The following is a 24,703-nucleotide window of genomic DNA, read 5'->3' as shown; positions in this document are numbered from 1 at the left end:
TGATTTGCCTAGGAAAGATATTGTTGAATTTGATCCAGTCACTTCTCTGGAAGAAGAGGGAAGACAGATGACAAGAAAGTATGTGGGGAAACTTGCATAGGAAAGTCTTGCCCAAAGACTGAAAGAGATTTGTGCCTGTGTGTGTACATGTGTGTGCATATGTGTGCATATGTATATGATGAGTTAGGGTTGAGTCATTCTGCGGCCATTGATTATTTTCATTATCTCCGTGTTGAATAAGGAAAGTAGATAGATTGAGACTGGACCAGTAGGCAGAAGCCAGATTAGGCAAGGACTTATATGACATGGCAGAGAGTTTGGTTTTGTTCTAAATATAGTGGCAATTTAACGGTACAGGACTAAGTAGTATAATGTGGGGGTGGAGAAGTGGTGATGGAGAGTGTTTTAGAGCAGGTCACGAGGGATAGCAGGTTTCCAGTTCAAACTAGAGTTCAGTTTCGAACAAATGTGAAGTTGATTTGTGATCTCAAGAGATGAAGTTGTGTCTTCCAGACACAACTTCACTTTTTTTAAAAAAAATTTTTACTCATCTAAAAAGTTAAAATATCTTGATATTATCTTATTGTTGTCTTCTAAAACACGTACTAGGCTTTTCTTGTTTATTATGGAATAACGATGATACTTTTGAAATGATACATGAAATATAACCTAAGGCTATGAATTATAATTTATATTTTAATTAAAATTGTTACTTACCTTGAGACTTTTGGGCTAAGATGATGTTGCCACTGAAGTAATGAATTCTGGTAGTGTTTACAAAAATTATTTTCTAGGTATTCACAATTGTAATTATAATAAAAATTGAATTTTAATAAAGAGTTATAGTTTCTGAGGAAATTATTGTTTTTGTACTTGAATTACTGATGAATTAAGTTGAAAATGTTCCAATTTTTTTTGCCCTGAGCATCATAATAAAAAATGTTACAGATGCTCTTGGTATACTTAAGCACTAGGTCAAGAAGAAAGAAAAACAGAAATGAAGAGAAGTTAGAGAAATGGAGTGGTTGAATGAGAATGAGAAAGAGTGGACAAAAGAAACACAAAAAATGGAGAAATAGAAAAAGAAGAGGCTCCCACATGTCACTGAAAGTTGTGTAAATGGAAAAACAGAGAGCCACTCTAAATATTTCAAATAAAGAGAATTCAATATAGGGAGTTACCAAAGGTATTGGTACGGCTAGAGAAACAAAAAGTGGATGATGCATTTATCTAATGATCAGCAACTGCAGGAAACCACTATCACTCCTAGGGCTAGGAGAGAAAAAATGAAAATGGTGTTAAACAGTGCCCATAAGTACTATGTTGCTAAGATTGTTGGAGTATCACTGCTACCCTTGGAGCTGCTACTGCTATGCAGAAAGCCCAGGAACCTGCACATAGAAAGCCTATAGTTTTGTTGATGATACTGGACTCACCCTAGAGGATGCTGGAGCCTGCAGTCATCCACTGCTACCCCTACAAGAACTGCGCTGCTGTTGGAGTAGCCATCATTTACATGGTAGTTATCTAGTGCTGCTGTTGTTGCTGGAGCCAGAACTCATGACCAAACTTCGGCCAAGGTTCCTAGAATATTGCTGCTGACTCTGCAGGAACTAGAAACAGAAAGAAGAAAATAAAATGGTTTCTCTTCTCCTGCCATCTGACTTTTACCAGTGTTTTCCAGTGGCATAACGTAATTGGAACCAGCTCTTAAGAGAGTGTGAGAAATGTAGTCAATAGCCTTCTAGCCCCTTAAGTGAGAGCACGGTAGGGCAGAAATGAAACTGAGAGCCAACAAACAACCAGCACAGAGAGGTTATAACATACTAATTCTTTAATCATAATAGAAGAAGCATTTTTGCAACTTTCTGAGTGATGTCAAGACCCTTCTTTTTTTTTTTCTAGTTGACAGAAAGATTGAATTATAGAGACTGATAGAAAACCTTTGAAAATGAGATCTCTGTTGGGACTATCAATTAGGTATTTTAGTCTCAAGCAACAACAAAAAAAATGGACCTTGATTAACTTAAGAAAATAAATTTTTATAAAGGTATTGCATAGCTGTCAGAAAAGTAGAATGACTAGTCCCTGGAACAGACAGAAATCAGGATAGCTCTGGATAGTTAGTTCACCAAAACTGATGAATGGCCTGTTTATGTTTCTACTTGGCTGTGTGTATGGATCAGCTTTACCATTTTCTTCTTAAGATTTACATTACCAATAGAGAGGCAGATCTGACCTACCTTTGATTAGTTGCCAACTCTTCGTCAGAGGAGGACATGGCATCATGATTGACAGCCACATCAAGACTGGTTTGTCAAAGGAATTTTGAGATATTGGAGAAGAATAGATATTAGGCAGGCAAAACCACACGATATCTATTAACTGAGCCTTGTTTTGAATTAGCAATAGGTAGCTCAAAATCATAGCCAAAAGTTCTTGAGCATTTAATATGTAATAGGCAACCTGATCTCTTTTAATAACATATTCGAGGAAGTTGTCATTATTATCCTCATTTTACAGATGAGAGGAATTGAGAGGTGCACTTCTGGTGATGGTGGATTAGGCAATTTGGACTAACTCTCCCACTGAGAACAACTAGAAAAGCTGGATCATATATAAAAATCATCTGTTTGAAGGTATCAAAGAGCTAACACATCAGTGAAGACTGGGGACAAGATCCTGGAGAAGAAGAATACCCAAAGAGGTGAGCTGGGCATGTGAGCCTTTTGTTCCCCTTAGGAGAAACTTCTGTTTCCAGTCGAGTTGGCTGAGAGTCTGAGAAGCTGAAAAGAGCTCTCAGTACACTCATGGGGTGGAGGTAAGGGAACAACAGTTTGAATTCAGAGTCCACCAAGAAGAGAGGAGAGATTTCTTGCTAAATCCTCTGGCTTTGGGTTTGGACCTTGAAGGGCTATGCTTTAGAAATAAGGGTGAATCAAAAATAGAATGGTCTACTTATAAAATAAAACCCAGTCTAGAATCATCCTCATCATTGATTATTAGATTATGGATATCCAGGATTATTAATCATTCTACCCACCTGTTTTAAAAAAAGTCAACTCCTTCTGGAGGAAGGTAACATCATCCTAGGCCTCAAATAATTTTTATGGTTTTTGCATAATATATATTACATCCACACAAAAATAACCAGCCATACAGGAGACAAGATCATATGACTGAAAGAAACTAAGAGAAACAAAGACCATAGTAACAGACTCACAAGGAATTCATAAATGGAATTCTCAGATACTCAATAGAACAAGTAGACAAAAATTAGTAATAATATAGAATGTGAACAGATGGTTAATATGCTACACTTATGACATATATAGAGCACTGCACAAAACAACTGCAGAATATATATTCTTTTCATGCATGTGGAACCCCAAAATTGACCATATCCTAAATAATTATTCAATTGTCAGCAAAAATCAGACAATAGAAATATACATAGTATGTTCTCTGAGCATAGTGCTGAAAATTGGTGACAAAGAGATACAGAATTCAGATATATTTAGAAACCAAGAAACCCACTTCCAAATCTCCAAAGATTAAAGAAGAAAGTAGAAGGAAAATTTAGAAATATTTTTACCTGAATGATAATGAAAACAAACCTTGTCAAAATTTGTATGATGCAGCTAAGGTCCTTTGAAGGTAATTGATAGCTTTAAGGACATATATTATAAAAGAAGAATGGGTGAAAATTAATGATCTAAGCATTTATCTCAAGAAAGTAAAAATAAAATCCCAGCAAATTAAGCCCAAAGAAATCAGAAGGACGTAAATAATAAAGGCAAGGGAGAAATCAATGAAAAGAAAAGAAAACAAGAAAAGATTAATATAAAGTGGCAAACACCTGATATCACTGATGGAAAAAAAAAGAAAGCTCAACTAACCAATATCAGGAATGAAAAAGAGGACATCGCTGTAGAACCCATAGACATTAGAAGTGATTAAAGGATATTATGATCAATCTTATGACTATACAGTTAAAAATTAATTGGTGTGGACAAATGCCTAGAAAAATACAACTTACTAAAATTGCTACAAGAAGAAATAGAAAACTTGAACTATCTTGTAACTCTTAATGAATGAAATTGAATCTGTAGTTTAAAAACTTTCTCACAAAGCTTTAAGACCAGATGGCTTACTAGACACATAAAAAGAAAATAATTCTTACCTTAAACTTAGAGAATAGAAAAAAATGAGAAAAAATAAAAATTCATTTTTTGGGCGGTCAGCAAAACTTTGACTCCAAAACCTGACCTTACTATAAAGGAAATTTACAGGCTAAAATTTGCTCAGGAATGTAGATGCAAAAATTATAAAAAATAAATAAAATAAAAAAGATAATAGAACATGATTATACTGTGTATATTCCAGGACTATAGTGGTGGTTTAGCATTTGAAAATCAGTGTAATTCACAACATTAAGAGAATAAAGGAGGGAAAAACTGATAATGTCATTAGATTTAGAAAATATATTTGATAAAATTTGTTATCCATTTTTGATTAAAAAGTCATGGCAAATTAGGAATTCATAGGAACATCATTAATCTGATAAAAATATTACAGAGATTCTAAGTGGATATCATACTTATGACAAAGAAAAGGATGTCCACTTCTATTGAGTCCTAGGCCAGTACAATAGAGTAAGGAAAAGACACATTGTGTGGGCATTGGGAAAGAAAAGATACAACCTTCATTATTTGCAGATGTTGGTATGGAGAGAATTAAAAAAAGAAAATGTACATACACTTTTAGAATGAATAAGGATTTTAGCAATGTTTCCAGATAAGTTAATATAAAGTATATTTCTATATAAACATAATGTTTATATAATGATTTACATCAAGTAACTAGAAGTAAATCTAAGGAAAGATACGTAAGGGCTTCATACCAAAAACTATTGAAATGTTATTTAGACAAATTAAATAGAGTTCAATAATGTTGATAGATTGGAACACTCAATGTTATTAAATATTATCCCCAAATCGATCTATAGATTCAGTGCAATCCCAATGAAAATTCCAGCAGTTTATTTTAATTTTTAAGTAAACTGATAGGCTAATTTTAAAATTTATATGGAAATACAAAGACTAAGAATAGTCAAAGGCACTCTTTTAGAACAAAGTGAAAGCAATTGCTTTAGCAGATGTTAAGAATTATTATCATTCAACTATAATTTAAACTTTGAGTTAATGGTGCAAAGGTAGGCAAATAGATCAGTAATAGAATAAAGAATCCAAAACAAGCTCTTAAATATCTGGACACTTGGATTTATGACAGAAGAGTACAGCAGAGCAGTAGGGAGAGATCGTCTTTTCAATAAATGATGCAGGGCCAATTGTGATATTCTGGTGGAAAAAATTTATATTTTTCTCCTACCATATGCTATACCCATATGTCAATCCCACATCTAAATATGGAAGCAAAATAATAAAATTTTAGAAGATAATTCAGGAAAATATCTTCATGACTTTGGGATGGGGAAAGAATTTTTAAATAGAAAAAGAGCACTAATCATAGAGCAAATTATTGGTAAATTGAATTACATTGAAAAGAATTTCTGTTCATCAAAAAGTACCACTTAGAGTACAATGCAAGTCAGAGTTGAACGTATTTGAAAATTTGGATGAAAATTATGAAATGACTAGAAATAGACTCACAGTATCTTTTAAATGTTGATATAATAGGCATTGTATCATACTTTCTCTACTGAGTTATTATGTTTTTTTTGTACAGTTGCTCAAATGGGATCTTATAAAGTTTTTTTTTTTTTTTTTTTTTTTGCTGGTAAAGGATCTAATTTACTTAAATCTTATATAAATAATATATTTAGTCCAAAGTAACTCTGCATTTTTCTACGTTCTACTTATGAGACTGTAATTAAATAATGTGTATGTGTCTGTGTATTTGCTAGACTGAACTATTTAAGATATTTGCTTTGTTTATTTGTTATATAGTTTGAATTCATTATTTTGATGGATAAATGAATAGTACTGATTTAGGCTGGCAATGATACCACTAGTGGCAAGCTATTAACAAGATTATTATAATGTTACAAAGAGAAATTTAGGGCCATTTCTGGTTAGCTACCTCAATTTACTCACATACTGGACAGTCAGTTTTTATACTTTAATGTAGAAAATAGTGAAGTTTACAAAATCTCTCCTGAGAATTATATGATGGTAAATGAATAGAAGTGAGCATTGTACTAGGAGTCAGGTCATCTGTACTATCTTACAAGAATAAAGTAAAAACGAGGTAGCAATAGTCCTACTTCTTCCATCACTTAGTTCCATGGCTTTTAAGTTTTATACTGTCATTTGTAAAATTAAAGAGTCTGGACTAGATTATCTCTATGGCTTTTCCCACTTTAAATGCCTATAATTCTATTAGAAAAATATTTAAATTTTACTCACTTGTTGAATTATAAAGCAAATGAATTTTACTTTAGATTTTTCATGAGAATGAATATTGAAATATTAAGATTTTGAATAGTACGTGTTCAAGTTTCTGCTAATTATTGTAACATTCTGTGTTCTATGATTATGACTTTAACATTGTATCTGCTACAGAAGATACATTTAAGATCAATACTTAATGTCATTTAAAATTATTTAGATACTCCAAGAAAAAAATTAATCACACTTTGAACAACAGAATATTTCCTATAATGTTGATTGGCTTTATTGGATTCGAGTAAACAGTTTGGGTTTTAGAAGCAAAGTTGATTTACAAAATTTCTTCTTCCATCTATTAGTTTGTCCTTTAATAAGTTATTTACCCCGAAGGACTGTAATTTAAGGTAATTAACCTTATAGGGCATTGAGAATTGAGTAAGAAGACATATAAAGTGCCTAATATAGTGCATAGCCATAGTATTTGCAGTTAATAATTATTTTCCCTTCTATTCTCTTTTTAACAATACCCTATGAGGCTCTCTACATAAAGACAAGAGAAATAGTTAGAAATGATACATTGTGCAATGTTCAGTAATTAGCTATGGTAAATTTAGGCATAAATACGTATAGTAAAGTACAATAATAAGCAGCTATGACTATTAAGCACTTCTAGTGTTAATTTTCAATTATTCCTCATTAAATTATGGTGAAATACTCAGCCAGGTGTAGCTGAAAGAAATAGCGTTGCTGTGGTCGCAGTAAAATCATCTTTCATTTTTTGACTCTTCATTGTCCACAAATATGATCTTCTGTTTCTTTCAAATTTAATTCCTACTCATTATATCACAGAATTTTGATTCCCTAGGTCTGAAATGTGGTTCTAGGAGTGAAAGAAAAAGTTTTCTTGGATGTTCTGATTTTTATATCTCTCACTACATTTTCAGGTTTTGGCTAAGGGTTAGTAAATTACTGACCATGGGCCAAATCTGCTCTACTCTCCTTTTTGTATGATGGATGGTTTTTACATTTTTAAGTGGTTAAAAAAGTCAAGAGTATTTTATAACTCATGAAAATTATATGAAATTCAAATTCCAGTGTTTATAAAGTTCCATTGGAATGCAGTCATGCTTATTTGTTTATGTCTTGTCTGTGGCTGTTCTTGTACTATAATGGCAGAGTTGAGTAGTTGGGACAGATACCTGTGTGTGGCACTTTTTGCACTACCGCTGCTTGATCCATTAAAAATTATGCGATGCAGTTAAAATCAGTGGCATTTTGAGTACCACATGTCTTGCTTTACTGTGACAATTAGTTCCAAATATTTTTTACTTACCAGTGTATACTCATGTCAAAACAAGAAGAGAAAAGTGGACTTCAGATGTGTGCTTTTATAGCATAGTGGAGTGTGGATTATTCTGTTATCAAATTAGATGATAAAGCATTGTGTTTATTGTGTATTGACATTATAGTTGTGCTAAAATAATACATGTTGACATTATCATACTAACCATCCACCACAATATTCCCATCTAGGGAACATTAGAAAATTTAAAATGGTATATTATAGTAGAATTTTTTTTCAAAAGTAAAAAATGAAAATGAGTCTTCAATTAAAGAAAGTCTCCAAATGGTTCATTTGTTAGCCAGTCCATTTACCATGGTGAGTTAATTAAATCCCATTTGTTTGCTGCAGCTGAAAAAATGTGTCCAGAGAAAATAAACTTGTTTAAGACTATTAAGCCTTTAGATGAGAATAATTTCTCAAAGAGTTGAAGACATTAGGAGCAACATCTTACAGTCAAGGCAAATGATTTTGAGTGGTTTGCATTGCCTCTTGCTGTGTTGACAGATATTTCTGATAATGCTTCATTGTTTATTTGAGTTTGAAGTGATGGATGAATAAGTTTCATGAATAGTTGGTGTAGAACAACAAGAGGCCAGGCTATTTTAAAAGAATTTGAGAAAATACAAATTTAGTACAACCTGAAGTGGAATCTGCTAAGATGTGTTAAAATTGATGATGTTAAAAAAATATGTACAGAGTAGAAAAAGGCTAAGTTGGATAAATTTACAAAGCTTTTGGAAATACAAGATGTTTAAGGTCCATGATTATTCACTGTGTTGCTTATGAGTAGGTACTTTGCAGAAAATAATTGAATCATAATGGGTTATTGAGTCAGTAGTGTTGACAGTATACTTAATTCTCTCTTGAGGACTTAACCTTCAGTTCTGTGCATTTTTGTCAAAAACAGAAACTGAATATCTTGACTTGCTCTATCTCATAGAAGTTTGATGGCTTAGAAGTGGTAAAATTACAGTTTTTTGAGCTCAGGGTTGACATTTGAACGGTCTCTGCAGGAGAAAAACACCCTTTTAACCACTGTTATTGAACACAGTATGGCTTTGGAAATTTGTTTTGGCTACAGAATTTGTGAAGTTTTTGAATTCATCCTATAATTAGAAGGCAAAAGTGTGCTTATCTTTGGAACTTATTATATTGTGATAAAGTCATTTCAATGACAATGTTTATCACAAGTAATTTCAGCTGCTTTATATGCTTTCTATGCTGTCAAAGTTAAAACGACTAGTAGCAAATTCTCTATTCCCACATAAATTTTCAGTGGATGTATTTTCCCACCTCCAATATGATTTTAACAGCATTTTTCAGACTTTGATGCAAGTGCGAAAAATTTAAATATTTAAAAATTTATTTAACTGTGCAGTTGAAGAGCTACCATTCAACCTTAATTTGCAAGGTAATAACATGCTAAAAGGCAAACACTAAAAGAAGAATTTAATTCAATTCTATCAGTGTCCTTTATGTGATGAATATGGTCAATATTAGTACTTGATATTTCTTATCTGAGTGAAAAGACATTTCTAAGGTGAATATATAAAAGTCATATTACAGATCAGTATTAACAGAAGAACAGCTGCAATTGATTTGAATGATTTGGAGTACTAACTTTGAATCTCAACTGAGTAAAATGTTTCCCCCCAAAAGAATTTCATTATATTTTTATTAATAGACCTATTTTATTGTACTCAATTATTTGAATTTTGTCAATAAGAATTTTGTGGAAATGTGTTTCATGTTATGTTAGTAGTACATATTATCTTTAATTTTGCCTTTTGATCCACAAACCCTAAAATATTTACTTTCTAGCCCTTTACGAAAAAGTTGCCAATCTTTAATTTAGACCAATAAATACTGGTAGATACTAATCTGAAATCCGTATATTGTATTGATTTTCTTCTTTTGAGTAATCAAGAGGAATTTGTTTCTCTTTAGCTTTAAATGTCCAGTTCACTATTGCCTCTTTCTGGCTAAAAGAATTTTTTGAATAACCTTTGAATATACATTGTTTACAACTCCAGAATGTAATCATATGGGGTTGGTCTCAGCATTATCACATTTTTTTTTTTATGTTCTTTGCAAAGTGCGGACCCGCCAGAAACAACTGTAAACTTGTAGACAGAAGTAGAACAATTTTCTTTATCATCAGCTCTGAATGTCAGAGCTCCTTTCACCCAATGCAATTTTATCCAAGCATTGTGAGTTACCTCTAGTAGAGATTAGGCCAGTAGGAGTAAGAGTAGGTGTGGTGGGATAGTATAAATGCTTCCTCCTTCCTTACTGTGCAGCCTATTAGTTCACTCTAATTATTTCAAATAGTCTAGCAATGAGCTGCGCTGTTAGAAAAGCTTTATCTATACCCATATTTAAAATTTTTGACTCTGATATTAGAAACTTCCAAGAGCCTTGTTCATAAATGTGATCATTCATTCCATAAGTGGCACATCAAACTCAAATATATGTCCAAGATTTTAATATTATGGTGTTTAACCCCATCATTGAGGTGATCACAGCCAGAGCTGCTTTGAGTACCTGCAGAGTTTTGCCAGTGTAAACGTTAGCTTTTGGCTAAGCTCCAGGAGCCAGTGGTGAACCTTGGCCATCTGGTTGGCTTCCGCACTTTTAGTTCTTGCCAAACAATGAGGCAACAATTTGGTGCATTTTGATTACTGATAGGCTTAGCAGTGGGTCATGAGTTAGGCTTTCAGGTAGTTAAATGTGACAGGATGAGTAGGGCTTTAACAATCTTCTGAATACTATAAGCTTAGAGTGAAGGAGAGAATGTAAAAGAGCATAAGAACCAAAGTTCGGAAAGGAATAAAATTTGTATAGCAGCAGACATTGTGCTAGGTGCTTTACGTGTCTCATTTTATTTTACAGTAAAAAATCTAGGAGTGAGATGTCATGTATATTTTATAGATGAAACTCAGATCAAGTAATTCAAAGTAGTAAGTAGTAGATTAAAAGCCCAGGACATCTATTTTCAGTACTTGACCCTTATGATACAGTTGACACAAGTAGATACTATAGCAAAAGGAGAAAAGGCCAATAGTAAAATAGTGGTTTGAGACATCTCTGACTTCTGCTGCATCATATTGTGTTTTATGGAGAATCCCAATTATGTATGATCCAAACCTCTTTTCTGGGAATGGCATTGCAGAGAATATCCTGATCTCTGTTTTGGTTGTTAAACTCTAGGAAGAAGCTTTCTTGCCTTTGCAGTAGAAACACATGAGAGCAGTTCTGTGGGTATGGGATTGAAGAGAGACTTTACGTGACAAAAAATTGAGTAAAATTTAGTTTTATATATTTTTGTAGATGTGCTTTATGGTAGATAAGGCTTAAAAGAGTCTTCATGGACCTAAGAAAAAGTAATAAGGAGGAAGAAAGTATTAATACCGTATATAATTTGTGAAATAATCTCAAGATATATACTCGGTCAGTCTTTGAGTAATGTCTATTTTTGAATTGTAAAGTTTAGAAAAGATAAGACTGTCTACCAAAGGAAAGCTTGAAATATTGTCAGTAGGCTGTAAAACAAAAAAAAAATTGATAAATTAATCTCTACTATTTGCATCTTTGTTAGACACTGGGAATATAAAAATGAACATGACATGGTCTTTGTCTTAATCTCTATAAGTCACAGTTTTCTCATCCATAAAATTAGTTTATTATACTTAACCTTAAATAATTTTTTTCTGTGTGAGTTTTAAATAAGAATATATTTAAATTCCTATAAAGCACTTGGTCACATAATAAGAACTCAATACCATAGTCTAGTAAAGGAGATCGATAAGTGAACAGTGATTATATTTGTAATGTATAATGCTATGAGTATAACTCCTCAGAACAGATGGCAGTGAACCTTGAAGGCTGAACAGAATTGAGAAACTTTGATTTTTTGGAAGTGAAAACTTAGAACAGTTCAAAAGGTGTTTCACTAAAGTCCTACTGTATTTAGGGATATTCTTGAGGATGTGAAAATTTTGGTAAGTCCTAATATTTTTAGCAAAGAGTAGCTGTCCAAGTTCTCTGCTCTACTAGTACAGTGATATAAGATTTTGGAATTTGGATTTCAAGCCTGGTTTTTAAGTGTCTGACCTTGATTAAATTACTTAAGACTTAATTTCTTTTGCCTCAGCCTTGTCATGTAAAATAAGAATAATAGTACTTACTTCATAGGGTAGTACTTAACATTCCTGAAATGGTAAGCATTCAGTAAAAGGAAATGAAAAATATCATTTTTAATAATGTAGTACTTAGTAGTTGCAGAGTAATTCCTTATTACTGCTTGATTATAAGTCTTTGTCATGGTCTTTTTATTTAACCTTTCAACTAATGGGGAAATGGAAGGCTTAGTCTTCTGTGGCATATTTTTTCCTATCAAATGGTAGGGATGTGAGATATTTAACAATACAGAAGTAACTCTGTGACTCTCTGATTAGCTATGTGATATATTTTGGTTACTTGTAAAAAGGTAACTTTATAGAAGTTTATGGCCAATGTGGTCAATTTCTGTGTTATAGAGAACATGAAGGATTTGGTTTATTGTAGTTCCCTAGAGCAAGGAAATTAATATTATTATTTTACAGATGATGAAACAGATTTAAATGAGTTGGGTGATATCCAAAGTCATACTGGGAGAGCCAGGACTTGATCTAGGGTTTTAAAGGTAATACCTGCCTCTTCTTCATAGGAAATTTTATTTATTAGCTCAGCCAGTGTGTTATGTTTAGATAAAGTTACCTATAATACTCAGAGAATATTCTCCATGTTATCGTATTTTCTTTATGTTGACAAGCCACTACCAGGCAGTTGGACATAATCTCAATATTTCTTTGTTTCTTTTACCCACCAGATATACAGATTTCTGTAAGAAAAGATTGTTATTGATAAAGGTTAGGTTCCTAGGATCAAACAACAACAAAAAAAGCAAACAACCTAACCTAACAAATAATGTGAATTTTTAAAGCGAAGTTTCCTACTCTTTCATTTATTGCAACATTATAGTATTTCAGCTATAATTTAGCTTTTGTCGATCAGCCTGGGGACCTAAAGCTACTTCTGTAGGAATATACATTCTAGGTTATAAACAACCAATTTAAGAAAGATGATTTTGGAATATAATCTATTTGGAAGTTGGAGACAGTCTGCACAGATTCAGAGTTTGGGTTAGTGGTAAGGAAATACAAATCAAGGTAACGTTACTTTAAAGGGTTGGTGAGGATTAAATAAGTAATATTTGTGGAGTATCTAACAGTGATTATCTCAGTAATTACTAGTAGATTCTCAAAAAATGAAGCTCCTTTCTCTCTTTCTCTCTTCTTTTCACCCATATTACTGATCCTTAATGATTATAAGCAGTACTTAGTATAATCTCCGTTCTTTCTCCTGACTAGGATAGAACTACTTTAATGTTAGACAGCTAGTGTGTTGTCAAAATCTTTCAAAGCTATTCTTAACTGCTGGCGTCAAATGTGCGTTCATTTTGAGTAGACTATTGATTCTGAGAGTTTAATATCCTTATTTGTCTTTCTTGGCAATCTCAGTCAGGGAAAATGTCCAAGTATGTTACTTCCGTTTTTCTTATTCTTTCCCACCTTTAGGCAAAACAAAAAGAGTAAACATAGTTGTATTTTGGTGTTAGATTTTATGATATTTTAAAACTTCATGGTTTATATATTATTTAATCGCTTATCGTGTCCCAGGCACTGTTCTAGAAATATGGGACAGAGCAGTGAATGAAACCATCAAATAAAACACATCGACAGTTTCCCTGGTGGAGTTCACATTGTACGTCAATTGTTATTTCCCTATACAATGGCTGTAACAACCTTCTGGCTCCATATATTTTTCGCTTTTTTTTCAACACTCTTAAAGTAGTAGTTCAGGCCTAAGAGTCCACAATTTCAGAAGTGTACATAAATCAATTTATCTATTATATTTAGGTCTTGTAGAAGGAGTACTGAAAGTGGGTAATCCGTGCTCTAATTCTAACTCTCCCTTAACTAAATGTGCAGTTTTGAGCAGGTTATATAAACCCTTCCAATAATGTATAAAATCAAAATGTAAGATTGGGTTGTCGCTATAGTTCCTTCAGCTCTAAAAAATTTCTGTGATTCTAAAGTTTTAAAAAAGATATAAAAAAGTAGCTTCTCTGTAGAATGTGTTACTGACCTAATTATACTGTCAACTCACTGAGGATCCAGAATTCAAACCTTATTCTTTATAAGTTAAAACTATATCATCTACATCAACTACACTGAATCGGAACCAAGGAAACTGGGTAAGAAGGCTGCTGATAATCCAAAATCCTTTCATCTTTGCCATTTCTATACCTTGGCATTTTCACTTAAAAATTTCCCATCCTGATTGTAGGTAAGGATTTACCTCAAAATATGACCATGCAACATTCTCCTTTATGATGAATACCCAACAATGTCAATATTGGTTAAATAGATATGGTAAAAGTATATAGAACAAAAGATAATTTTAGTAGGGAAGCAAAATTTAAAATGATCCATGTTTGTTAGCTTTTGAGCTTAAAAAAATCTTATTGCTTGTCACTATTGCATATTTTTAATGGTGGGGAGTGTGAATACAAATTAAAAAATAAACTATATCACCTAGCATAGTAAATTAAAAAATAAACTATATCACATAGAAGATATTCTATAAGTACATATTAAATTATTGATTCATTATATTGTCAAGAACTGTGAAAGGTCTGAGATTTTACTCACAAATTAGCCTGCCACAGTTTCATGGATGCTGGCGGAAGATGAGATTCTGGATCAGAGATGGAGGACTGAAGGACAGCAACAGCAGTAGCCAGAGTATCATCATTTATGCCAATTCTTTGAAATCCTAATAAATATAGATGCACTTTTTATGTTAAGTAGGAATTATTTAGCAACGTGCCTTGATTTGCTGGCTAACAAATAAACAACAAAAAACCCTGCAATGACCTATGAAAACAAACCAACAACCGAAATTACTATCTGTATCTTTAAATTCTTAAATGTGTTTGGAATTTGTTTGACAATGTTAGGTTGGTTTTAAAATTTAGCTCAGTGACTCAGTTGCAGCTGTTCCAAATAATTGGTCATGAGCTTTTTATACTATCTGGCTTATTTTAACAGAGTACAGCTTCCTGCCGTTTTTTCCACTATGTGATCAAGAATCTGAGTATATACATATTAAGGGATTATCTCAGTTGTTCATATTTGAGAATAACAATCTAAGTATTAGTCTTTATGAGGAGTTTTCATATATTTTTATTTTTGGTACTTTTATCTGGATAGATATAAATAATAGGAATTTCAAGTGATCATGTATTTTTAAAATAAGAAACCCATGCTCATTGTATCAACTTAGAATATTTAGGCATATAAAAGAAATATTCCTTTCACTTAGAGATAGCTACTTAAACATTTGTTATATGATGACTGAATTACTATGTCTTGACATCTGATTTATTGCTTTTGTAATTAAAATGATCTATTATGACCATGGTGGAAATCAAGAGATACATAAACTGATTACCAGTTCTGATCCATTGAGAACCACTTCTCTTTAAAAAAACAAAACAAAACAAAATACTTCCTTATTCATATTAGCAGCAATAAACAACAGCAACAAAATAAAAAGTTGTGCTCCTAAAATATCTTGACTTCATAAATACTAGCTACTTGATAACCATAAAAATGAGATAGTGCCTGCCTGGCTGGGTTACTAAGATCTTTATATAGTAAGTGTTTTTCCCTGGCTTGTTTTTATGGCCTCAAATCAGTTTATACTGTTGCACTTGCAGTGTCTAAGTCTTTTGCGTAGTTTGGTCTTACTTCCGTTTAGAGGAGGAGCATAACTTTTGGAACACATGCACTAAAGTTAATCTCTCCTTTAATCTCTCCTTTTAACTCTCATCTTACATGTATTTATTTGAAATATGATTGTAAGGGGAAATGCACTGATTTTTAAACACACCATATTCTATACTTTTGAACAAATATTTTCTCTTTTAAGTCGTCATTTTGGAGACTGTGGGTTTATTTCAACTATCCTGTCATTGCTGTTCACATTTGGAGGGATTAGGCATGGCCATCTTTTTGTAAGAATGAGAGCAAGAGAGAGAGAGAATGTGTGAGCAACAGGGAGAAAAGGAGGTAGAAGTCGGGGAGAAGGGAAGTAGAGGAGAGAGAGAGAGGGGGAGGGAGAGAAAGAGAGAAAGAGAGAAAGAGAGAGACGGAGACTAATTGTTATGTGATATAGTTCTATCTTCAGATTTCCAGCCACACTTTTAGAGAAGCCTCATACTGGGGCCTCCGGCTGGGTCCTATTTGGTTGGCTAGGTTCTGTTTCGGCTCTCATCTGAGACTTGACAGACAATATGGTCTAAAAACCTGTTTGTGTATGGAAGGTCATTGTCTCTCATTGTAGTTTTGATTTGCATTTCGCTAATGACTGATGACGTTGAGCATCTTGTGCTCGTTAGCCATTTTAAATGTCTATTCAAATCCTTTGCCCAATTTTAATTTTAGTTATTTTTTTATTTTTGAGTTTTAAGTGTTGTATATTTTGCATACATGTCCATTTATTGGATACATGATTTGCAAATATTTTCTTTCATTCTGTGGATTGTTTTAACTTTCTTGTTGCTGTACATTGATGTACAAAAGTTTTTAATTTTGATGTAGTCCAATTAATTTTTTTCCTTTTGTTGCTTGTTCTTTAGTATCATATCTATGAAATGTTGCCTAACCTGAGGTCACGAAGATTTACTTCTGTTTTTTTTTTCCTCTGAGTTGTATTGTTTTCTCTCTGACATATAGGTCTTTGATTTATTTTGAGTTAATTTTATATCAACTAACTTCATTCTTTTGCATATGGATGTATAGTTTTCTCAGCAGCGTTTGTTGAAAAGACTATTCATTCCCTATTGAATTGTCTTGACATCTTGTTGAAAATCAATTCATCATTGATATAAGGGTTTATTTTTGCAATTTCAGTTCTATTCTATTGATTTTTATGTCTCTCCATATGCTGGTATTGCCCTCTTTTGATTATTGTAGCTTTATAGTAACTTTTGAAATCGAGAAGTGAACAAACTTGTTCGTCTTTTTCAACATTATTTTGGCTATGAGTCCTTTGAATTTCCATTTAAATTTTAGGATCAGCCTGTCATTATCTACAAAAAAGCCAACCGATTGCATTCAATCGGTAGACCAATTAAGGGAGTCTTGCCATCTTAGTGATATTAAGTCTTCTGATCTGGGACGTGGGATGTCTTTCTGTTTATTTAGATCTTCTTTAATTCCTTCCAACAATAATTTACAGTTTTCAATGTACAAGTCTTACACTTCTTTTGTTAAATATATACAAAAATATTTTATTTTTGTTACTATTTTTAAATGTAGTTTTAAATTTAATTTTTTGGAATGTTCATTGATAGCGTCTAGAAATACTATTGATTTTTGTATTTTGGTTTTGAATCTTGCAATTACTTCTAATCAGTTAAGACTCTTCTTAAATACCACCTTTTCTTGGAATTTTTCATTGACCCTTTTGGACTGAATGAGGTAGCCTTCTCTGTGTTGCTATAAATCTCTAGCCCTTGTTATGTAATGTACTTCTATGCTATTTTGTTGTTGTAGGTTTATTTCTAAACCTATTATCTAAATTACTAGATTGACTCTGTTTTGATGTTGTAACACACTTGTGTGCCAAGTTTACTGAGAAGGTATGTCCCAGGTATTTCTGAAATATTGAAGTTTGTGAATTTACTTACTACTTAATAATAGCTAACATTAAAACTCTATAAATCTAACTCTGACAACAAAATTTTATTTTTCTATATTTCAATGGCACTCATTCACTCATCTTTCTTATAATATCTATAGAGTGGAGTTTTGGGAAAAAAGACCAATTCTGGAAAAATAAGAGTTCAGGATTTAAAAAATTACTGTGAGTCTTATTTCCTGTTCTTCATCACTTATTTATTCCTGATAAAGTGGCATTTTTTTTAGTTCCTTAAATCAGGTCACTAAACTCATGCGTATATCAAATGTTTTTATGAATAGTTTTTTTCCTACTTTATTAATTCTCTGATACTTTACTTCTGTGAACATTTTTTTCAGGAAAAATTTGGGCAGGAGATGCAAATGTGTTTAGAGATGGAAAAGATTAAGAATCTTCCACCAGACTATGAATTCCTTAAAGGGCAAGGAATAGTGTTTTATTTATTGTTAGCACAGTACCTCACACATAATAGTTACCAACAAATTCATTATTGGGTGAATGTTTCTATTTGTAAATCTTAAAGATACCTTGTTCAAAAATAACATATTTATTGAGTACCTACCAAAGGCCAGACACTATTCTAGCCCCTGGTTTTTATTAGTGATTAGAACTTTCATGGAGCTTACTTTCTAGTAGGAGGAACTTAAACTTTCAAATTAAACTCATAATATTTATTGATACAAGTTGTTGCTTTTTACTGGTTTTCTAATATGAATTACTCAAAATAGATATTTTGAGTCATTTTTGATTGCTCTCAGACTGTCCTAGTGACTAATCGGTTTACTTTTAATTTTTCCTTTTTCTTATCTATCTGTATCTATTCTCATCCATTTTCTTATTCATTCTTATCTGTCGTTAGCGTTATATTTAAAGAATACAGACCTGATTGCTATATTATAAATTCCACTAAAGCAGCTCTCATGTGTCTATATGCTCTAACATAGTTCCTGACACATAGTAGGTATTCAGTAAATAGGTATTGGATGAATAAATGAATGTCTTGTATCTTCTTAAAAATAATGTGAATCCCTATTTTTAACAGAATAAAATTTAAATTTCTTAATATGATGTTCAATATGTCTAATCAATTTACCTTTCCAACCTCATCTGCATTTTTCCCTTTTCCCTACCTTACCCACCTCAGTCTGCTTGAGTTTTCCTGAAAATAGTGCAATAGGACATTAAGGGAAACAGGTTATTAATTTGAAGATTTGGCTAAGATTCTAAGGCAACAGATATTAACTAGTAGAGTTATATTTAGCTCTTTTATCATCTGGGTATATAGAATAAAACTGCTTTCCTGTGCGAGTGTGTGTGTGTGTGTGTGTGCCCTAAAGCAACAAATAAAATCCATCTGACGTGTGTGTTTACATTATCATGTATTTTGTGATTTATAGACGTAAGATTTTACATTAGTACTTTTTCTTTGAGTTAAAAAAACCCAACGTAAGTTAGCTTAAGGAAAAAGAATTACTGGCTCATATAACTAGGAAGTCCAGTAGCTGATTGGAACCAGGGGCTCACAGTGTCTTTAGGACTCTCTGTTCTCTTGGTTCTGCTTCCTTTAATTTGTTGGCTATCTGTTCTGCAACTGACAAAGATAGACTAATTTTTTTCTATCTGTTCTGCAAGTGACAAAGATAGACTACTTGCATTTTTAGACCACATTGTCCAAATTTATCAGTCTTACGGATTTATAACACCAATAAAAAAAGCAATGGTAATAGCAATAGTAATGGTATTAATAGGTAGTATTAAAATTTATTTAATGCTTTTTGTATGCCAGTTACTATGCTAAGTTCTATATGTGTTTTACTGTATTTAATTTTCTTAATAGTTCTATGAGGAAGTTATTATTAGCAGCTATATTTTAAAGATGAGGAAATTAAGAGACAGACCAATTAAGTAACTTGCTTAATCATTCAGCTAGTTAGTGATAAAACCAGCAGTTTAAATCGAGGCAGATGCCGTGTGCTTACCACTACATTATACTGTCTACGCAGTATCAACCCAGGGAAGAACTCTTATTATCTTTGCTTCGGTCACATGCCCATTCTCTGACTAATTACTATTTGCAAAAAATAATGGTGCCATGTTTACTCAGAGCTGAGTTATCTACCTGGCCCCACTGGCAGCCTTATTAGAGCCACATAGCATGGGGGTGGGTGATTCCCCAAAGAAAATGATCTTGGACGTATAAAAAAACCACATATGTCCACTAAACAAAGATTATGTTGACTATGTTGCTTAGCGACAGAGAGTTCCATACTAAACATTGAAAAGCTTAGCTGCAACTGTCAGAGGCTAACAGTATCTTTAGTTTTGATTATAGACTACTTAAATGTGTTTCTTTTGTAGGTGAGACCATTTGCTAGTACTACATTTGAGTGGTTATTTATGAAAATCTTAGACTAATAAACTTTTTAAAACAAAACGCTTCAGACAGTTTCAAGATGCTTTAAAGTTATATTTTAAAAGATTTTTGATTTAAAATGAGAGTCTTAGATTGGGACAAAGGAAAATGAAGCAAATAAAATAATGACAAAAGATTTTTCAAAACATTTTTAGGCTTTTTTTTTTAAAAAAAAAACAACAACTAAATTTAGTCTGGATATGACTAAGCTTGTTTTAAAGCAAATGACTAGGAAGACCTCAATGATTAAGGCAGAATTTATTTTTAGATATTTGTATTATTTTCACTGGTGTGTCAATATTGTGTTCATTTGTTTCAACTTTCTGCATGTTTCCCATAATTTTGTTTCTATTGGCCATTGACTTCAGTAAGCTGTTTGATTTTTTATCCTATCAAAAAGTCTGTTATCTGCCTGCTGTATGTAGGCTTCATTCTTTTGTGAGATGAACTGCTTGCCTGTATGGAACTATCTAAGAGACAATACTTATTGGATGCTATTCAAGGAAAATTTGGATATCGTATTTGCCCTAAGCTTACCCAGTTTATTCAATAAAAAGATATTTAGACAACAGATATTTCTAACAACCATAATAATTCTGGTGTGGAGGAGTACTCTTGTTACTCTTTTTACAATAGTGAATCTTAAGACAATACTTCCCTGTACCAGTCTTCCCTTGTATACTTTCCACTAAGACTTTGTCACATAAAAACAGGTATCTTATCCCGAACTCCTTCTTGCCTTAGTTTATCATGGTTGACTTGTTATTTCTAGAGATGTATTTTCTTATTTATTTCTTTATTCGTGTGATATGTGATACTCTCTGTCTACAATGTTTGCATTCACTGCAATTTCATTCTTTCTAAGATGTTTTTGATTGCCCTGTAAAAATATGCTTCTAGGTCCAGCTGGTTCCTGCGACTCCCTGGTACTTGGCTAGTATACATTTGCTTGAGCTTCAGTTAATTGTGACTGGCTGGTTACCAGGAAGTCCTTACTTTGGAAAATAAATGAACTCGGTTTACCTACAGGACTCTTTCAATGAAATGTATATGAAATCTAAATGTGTACTTAGTGCTTAGGCTCTGCAGAAGATACAAAGGTGATAGGAGATATTTTTAGCCCCTGCTCTGAAGTACCTTTTAATTTAGACTTTAAGCTATTACATTGAATGCTTCTGATAAATCACAGTGTCAGCATTGTAGCTATCAAATTTTTCTTACAAGGAAGAATCCCCTGGAGAGCCACCAGAATGAATGCTTCCTTTTTAACTCTCTAAAAGTTTTAATTTATGTGACGATGGACTTATCCAGAATATGTGAACTCACACAAATCAATAAAATGACTAACCACCCAGTTAAAAAATGCATAAGGCACTTGTGAAGGTACAAATGGCTAATAAACACGAAAAGTGCTCAACGTCAATTGTCACAATGTGAATACGGAGTATGACCACAACAAAACTGTACTATGTACCCACCAGAGTGGCCCAAATAATAATTTTAAAAAATGACAATACCAAGTGTTATAAGGATGTGGAATAACTACAATTCCAATATACTGTTTTTGGGAGTTTAAATTAATTCACCCACTTTGAAAAATGGGCAATACCTGCTAAAACTGAACATATGATACCCCTGTGACCCAGCATTTCATTTGTAGGAATATAGCCAATGGAAATGAGTTCATATACAAACTAAAAGAAGAGTCAAGAATGCCCATAGCTGCATCATTTGTAATGTCCCTTTATTAGTTTTCCATTGCTGCTATTACAAGTTACCACTTACCTAGTGGCTTAAAAAAACACATATTTATTCTCTTATAGTTCTTGAGGTCAAAGTCAAAAATGGGTGTCACTGAGCTAAAGTCAAGGTGTTGGCAGGCTGCTACCTTTTGGAAGCTCTGATTAATAAATTCCTTTCCATGCCCTTTCTGGCTTCTACAGGGTGTCTAGTTCCTTAGTTTGTAGCCTTACACTGTGTTGACTTTTCTCCTTTTGCTTCTGTTGTCACATGGCCTTCTCTGACTCTCTTGTATTCCTCTTATAAAGACCCTTGTCATTACATTTGGCCTACTTGGATAGTCCAGGATTATGTTCTTACCTCAAGATCCTTAACCACATCAGTAAAGTTTCTTTTGCTACGTAAGATAACACATTCACAGATTCTGAGGATTAGGACGTGGACAGATTCGAAGGGTCATTATTTGGCCTACCATAATTCCCAAACTGGAAACAACACAAATGTTTATTGAAAATAGAATGGATAAATGCAGAGTGGTATATTTATATAACTGAATACTAAACAGTAATACAAATACAAAAACTAATACTAAACTCAGAAGCATGGATAAATCTTTTACAAACAATAATAATGGAATAAGTCAGGTACAAAAAATATTTATACTTTGTGATTCCCCTTATATAAAATTCAAAAACAGGCAGATTTAATCTGTAGTTATTGAAGACAGCAAAGTAGTTAACATTGAGACTGAGAGCCCAAAGAGGATTTTGGAGTGCTGGTAATAATCTATTTAATGATTTTGGTACTGATTACACAGGTATACTCACTTTGTAAAACTTAATTGAGCCGTACACATACGATTGGTGCAATGTTCTGTAAGTTAAATTATATCCCAGTAAAGAAACCCAGAGTAACTATGACTTCTAATTATAAATGTTTGATTTAGGGAGTTACCATCTTTTTTCCAGTCAACTTTATGTAGCTAAATGCTTACTCATGAGGGGGGCAAGAGAAGTAAATTACATAGAGTAATGAAGTGAAATTCTTTGAAAATAACATTGAGGAAGAGGGCATAGATATGATTCAAATAGAAAAGTCAATTTTCATGTACATGGCAGAATAACTAGAGGAGAGCCATGAAAGAATATCTTGGGCTGGGTTCCCCAGGAAATAGATTTTAAATGAAGATCTGTCTGCAGGAAGCTTGTTGGAGAGTGCTCTTTGTAATACTGAAGAGGGAGTAGAGGAAGCAGAACTAGTGAGGGAGAAGTTGGACTCTGATGCAGTTGCGACAAAGGCTTTAAAAATCCCAAGGAGAGTTCTGGAAGTGGGATGGCCCTTCAGGGTTGCCCAGACATGAGGCAATGGAGCTGGGCTTTCATATGTTCCAATTCCTGGGTCATTGGATGTGGACATTCCGGAGGGAAGCTCATAAATTTGGATGAGGCAGCTCTCTTCAGCTGAGGGAAGTTTCTGGGGAGGCATTCCATTGCAAGCTGTCATCAGGCAATACTCTTTACAGTACTGGGGGATTGTGTATCTTTGTCCTGAAGGATAAGCTGGGCAGTGCACCACAGCATCCACCAAAAAAGAGATACAGAGTCTCCTTGATTAACAGAAATTTTAAACAGTCTCAGTGAAATAAAAACATTAAAAAAATCAGGATAGCAATAAGAGGGAATAGGTTAGGGAAAGTATATCAGATTTGAAATTGACTAAATTTCAGAGGTCAGGTATAGTGAATAATTTGGCTATATGTTGATATCCTTTATTGCATTTGGGAAACAAAGGAGAAAAATTGAATCTCGAAATTGTAAAAGGAGCACCTAAATATATAAAGCAGATGTTAACAGGTCTAAAGGGAGAAAAAGACAGCACAGCAATACAATAATAGTAGGGGACTTCAGTACCCCAGTTTCAATGACGGATAGATCATTCAGACAGAAAATCAGCAAGGAAACATTGGACTTAAACTACATGTTAGATCAGACCTAACAGATATTTTTAAAACATTCCATCCAATAGAAGCAGAATATACATTCTTTTCAAGTATACATGGAACATTCTCCAGGGTAGATTATATGTTAGGCCACAATAAATCTTAATAAATTTAAGAAGATTGCAGTCATATCAAACATCTTTTCTGACCACAATGGCATGAAACTAGATATCAGTTATAAGAAGAAAACTGAGAAATTCAGAAAATGTGAAGGTTAAACAACATTCTACTGAAAAACCAGTAAGTCAAAAAAGAAATCAAAAGGACAATCAAAAAATACCTCGAGACAAATGGAAATGGATATACAATATACCAAAACTTATGGGATGCATCAAAGAAGTCCTAAGAGGGAAGTTCACAGTCATAAACACCTACATTAAGAAAAAAGAAAGTACTTAAACAATTGAACTTTACACATTAAGGAACTAGAAAAAGAACAAACTAAGCCCAGAGTTAGAAGGAAGGAAATAAAGATTAAAGCAGAAATAAATCAAATAAGAACTAAAAAGGCAATAGAAAAGATCAATGAAACTAAGAGCTGTTTTTTTTAAGAAAAAAATATAGACAAACGTTTAGCTAGACTTATCAAGAGGAAAAGAGAAAGGACTCACATAAATGAAATTATAAATGAAAGAGAAGATGTTACAACTGATAATACAGAAACACAAAGGATCGTAAAAGACCACTATGAACAGTTATATGCCAACAAATTAGACAACATAGGAGAAATGGATAAATTCCAAGAAACATACATACTACCAAGACTGAATCAAGAAGAAGTAGAAAATCTGAACAGACCAATTACTAGTAGGAGATTGACTTAGTAATCAAAAATCTTCCAACAAACAAAAGTCCACAACCCGATGGCTTTACTGGTGAACTCTACAAAAACTTTAAAGAAGTGTTGGTATCAATCCATCTCAAATTCTTACAAGAATTGAAGAAGAGTGAATACTCCCAAAACCATTTGACAAGGCCAGCATTAT

The 24,703-nt window shown here is 32.9% G+C and overlaps 1 protein-coding gene across 19 annotated transcripts in view; it reads left to right on the top strand.

The window, feature by feature from the left end:
* RIMS2 (regulating synaptic membrane exocytosis 2) overlaps positions 1–24,703 on the top strand; it is a 548,506-nt gene that overhangs the window by 25,473 nt on the left and 498,330 nt on the right. For 2 of the 19 annotated variants that reach the window (XM_039854022.1, XM_039854021.1), the window contains exon 2: positions 2,524–2,707. The exons of the other annotated variants lie outside the window; for them this stretch is intronic. The gene's annotated coding sequence lies outside the window, so the exon portion shown is untranslated. The remainder of the gene's footprint in view (positions 1–2,523; positions 2,708–24,703) is intronic. 19 annotated transcript variants of the gene reach the window in all.

Source organism: Pteropus medius, unplaced genomic scaffold, assembly GCF_902729225.1.
Source record: "Pteropus medius unplaced genomic scaffold, Ma_sr-lr_union100, whole genome shotgun sequence".
Lineage (NCBI taxonomy): Eukaryota > Metazoa > Chordata > Mammalia > Chiroptera > Pteropodidae > Pteropus > Pteropus medius.
Note: the sequence above shows the minus strand (reverse complement) of the source record. Positions and strands in the feature narration are given on the sequence as shown.